Here is a 3756-nt window from a genome sequence, read left to right as displayed (position 1 = left end):
AAGCAGGGGCACAGAAAGGGAGTGGACTTACTACTCTTGGGGGGGAAAGGGCTGTGGGGGATGGGGGAAGAGACTGGACAGAAATCGTGCACCTACGAATGAGGAAGACAAGAGGGTGGTGAGGGCGGAGGGTGGGAGGGGAACCGGGTGGATGGGAGCTATGGGGGTCGGGGAGAGGAACAACTGTAATAATCTGAACAATAAAGATTTAATTTTTTAAAAAAACCTGTTTCCCTGAATACTTATCTTGCAGGGGCCATAAACCATGCACAACCCCCACAAGGGCGGCTGATTGCTGATGTCAGTCAGGGCCTTTGAGTGTAGTCTCACCTCCCCCTTACCACCATCAAAGGCGGGGGTGGTGCTGCAAAAGCCTGAGAAAAGCCTGGGAACAGGGAACAAAGAACTGAGTGCCCTTTATAAGATCAGAGGCCACTGCTCAGCGCTCAGCTTTGGGAACAAATTCCCCTGAGCCACAGCATGGATGCTCCTGCAATAATATGCATTATCTGAATCTTCCGAGTGCCTGGTTGTATGTCTTCCTGCCGCCTGGAAATTTTGCTGTAACAGATAGAGGACTGGCCTGCGGATTGAAGGGTCCCGGGTTTAATTCCGGTAAAGGGCACATGCCCAGGTTGCAGGCTCGATCCCCAGTAAGGGGGCACGCACCGGGCAGCCAATCGACGATTCTCTCTCATCATTGATGTTTCAATCTCTCCCTTCCGCTCTGAAATCAATAAAAATATATTAAAAACAAAAAAGAAAGGAAGGAAGATGAGGACACAGCCATCTCCATTAGAGTTGACCAGGTGGGCTTGTCAGCGACCTTGACCAGAACAGATTTCCTGGAGGAATGTGAGCAGAAGCCAGAATGAAGTGGATCCAACTATAAAGGAGGATGAAGCAATGTGGACGGCAGGGGCAAATAGGCCTTAGGCAGGTTCATGAGAACAAAACCCGAGAAGCGGGAGGTGTGAATGGGTCTTGCGATGGGACAGTGCTTCCAATGTCTGTGGAGACTGGAAAGTGCTTCCACTGTTTGTGAATGTAACCTGACAATATGAATGAAAATACTCACCCCCTCCCCACCCAGCAGTCCACAGTGGGGACTACCTCCCACGGAAATGAGAACTGGAGGGCAGGAATATGTAGGATGTTTATTGAAGCTTCATTTGCTATGTTGAGCTGGAAACAACCCAAATGTCCATCAAAAGAGAAAAGACTCTGGGGCTGGGGAAGGGGGGTCAAGAGCTTTGGGGGAAGTCAGGGAAGGTGGGCTAGAAGGGTCAATGGGGGAAAAGGGGGGACATCTGTAATACTTTCAGCAAAAATAAAGATAACATTTTTTTAAAAGAGAGAAAGATTAGGTAGACTGATAGATGCACACATGGACTATTATGCAGTTACTAAAAAGGAGTTTAACCTTGTTGGGGAGTAAGTTTCTCCTTGACCTTGCTTGCTGTAGCAGTTGTTGGGGTTCTTACTCTTTGAATCCTGCTCTACTATGCCAGCTGTTGGGTCTGAGTCCCTCTGCCAGGGGCTGGACCTCCTTGGACGCTGGGTCTTAGAAGACAGAGAAGACATGATAAGTCATGGGTATGTAACAGAATGTTTATTGTAGTCCAAGTAGCCATTGCTACTAAGGAGCCATCAGACAAAACAGTCCAGCAAAGCAGTCCTTGCTAATACAGTAGCAAATACAGGAGCTATTGCTAACAAAGTTGCCTCACCAAATAGCCTCGCACCCGGTGGTCAGTGACACATCTTCCCCATAACACAGCCCCAACATAGGAGCTATACAGGAGCCAGCCACATTGGCTTGTCAGTAACACACTTTATACCAACTTAGACAAAAGAGGCTTCTGGCCAAACAGTGACATCAGAGTTTTGGGTTATAGAAGGGCACCCCTGCACAGGGTCTGCGTCCTTACTTTTGCACCTGCAGATAGCAAATTAGCCTTGAACACCCTGATTAGGATTCCCATGCTCAGAGTGGCCTTGAACATCCAGCGTATGCTAGATAGGGCCCCCACAAACCAATTGTAGGGAGAGATGTTTATGAATTATAGAGTATTAAAATGGGATTGGGCCTAAACCGGCAGTCGGACATCCCCTGAGGGGTCCCGGATTGCAAGAGGGTGCAGGCCGGGCTGAGGGACCACCCTCCCCATGCACAACTTTAGTGCACTGGGCCTCTAGTCTTTTATAAATCTTTTTAAATGTTCACCAGTCTATAGGAACAAGCAAGTACTACTTTTGTAAGTTAAACTTCATACGCATCAAAAGTTTTTTGGAAGTGCCCTTGGTGGTCCCAGAGATCTCTTACCTCAACCATGTTTGGATGGAGCAGACTCAGGGATGCCCCTTCTTCCAGGCTCTAGCCTCCAGCCACCCTCCTTATCCAGTCACCACCTTCAGAAACACCTCTGGTGGCCAACACACTATTTTTTTTTCTACCTTAACTTCTTATTTCCAAACAACCATGAGCTCCCAAATTAGTCAGAATTATTCCACCAAGATAGAGGCTGCAGTCAACCACCTGGCCAACGTGCATCTGCGGGCCTCCTACACCCACCTCTCTCTGGGCTACTGTTTCGACCATGATGATGTGGCACTCGAGGGCATGAGCCACTTCTTCCATGAGTTGGTGGAGAAGAAGTGCGAGGGCTCTGAGCATCTCTTAAAGTTGCAAATCAGCCGAAACCGGTTTGGCTTAGTGGGTAGAGCGTTGGCCTGCAGACTGAAAGGTCCCAGGTTCGATTCCGGTCAAGGGCATGTGCCTGGGGTTGCGATCAGGAGGCAGCTGATCGATGTTTCTCTCTCATCGATGTTTCTAACTCTCTCTTTCCCCTCCTCTCTGTGGAAAATCAATAAAATATATTTTTTTAAAAAGTTGCAAATCAAGCATGGCGGCTGAATTCTCTTCCAGAATGTGCTGAAATCTTTCCAAGATGAATGGGTAAAACTCAGGATGTCATGGAAGCTGCCCTGGCCTTGGAGAGGATCCTGACCCAGACCCTGTGGATCTGCAGGTCCTGGCTTCTACCAGAGCAGACCTCATCTCTGTGACTTCCTGGAGAACCACTTCCTGGATGAAGAAGTGAAACTCCTCAAGAAGATGGGTGACACCTGACTAACATCTGCAGGCTGCCAGCCCCCAGGCCGGGCTGGGCGAGTATCTCTTCAAAAGGTTCACCCTCAAGCACAACTAGGAGCCTTTGGAGCCAGATACCTTTGAGGGGCCCCTCTATATTCCCCTGGTGTCTGGCTTTTACCTGAACCTCTTCCCGAAACTACTAGCCATTACAATCAAGAGAGCAATCATCTCTATGGAGGCTGCCTGTGAGGAGCAAGGGGTCCCAGCCCCACACCAGACCCCCAGCCCAGATTCCCAGAGCTGGAAAGAGAAGTGCCTGCCATTACAGGCTGTAAAAACCAGCAGGGACTGTGGTTGAGTGACTGAGCTAGGTCTTCAGGTTCCAGAGGGTGCTGGAAACTGAAGTTTTCTATTTAAAGGGTCGGCACATGAACTTACTAGGATTCCCAGTACCGGGCAGCTTTGGCAGCTCTAGGGTACCCAGACACATATGGTGAGGAACTGGGTTGTCTGGCAACTGGGCAGGAACTCTGGAACAGCTTTCTCCCAGACAGAGGTGCTCGCAGGGATCATTGTTCCTGTGCTGGGCACTCCCCTGCACAGGGCTGACTGGCAGCTATATCTGAGTCTCCAACAGCCTGGAGAACACTGTTTGCTCA

General features: G+C 49.4%; 1 pseudogene; it reads left to right on the top strand.

Moving 5' to 3' along the window:
- The first annotated feature begins 2482 nt into the window (after positions 1–2482).
- LOC107185029 lies at positions 2483–3227 on the top strand (annotated as a pseudogene).
- The last annotated feature ends 529 nt before the right edge of the window (positions 3228–3756 follow it).

This window comes from Myotis davidii, unplaced genomic scaffold (genome assembly GCF_000327345.1).
Source record: "Myotis davidii unplaced genomic scaffold, ASM32734v1 scaffold3009, whole genome shotgun sequence".
Taxonomy (NCBI): Eukaryota; Metazoa; Chordata; class Mammalia; order Chiroptera; family Vespertilionidae; genus Myotis; species Myotis davidii.
Note: the sequence above shows the minus strand (reverse complement) of the source record. Positions and strands in the feature narration are given on the sequence as shown.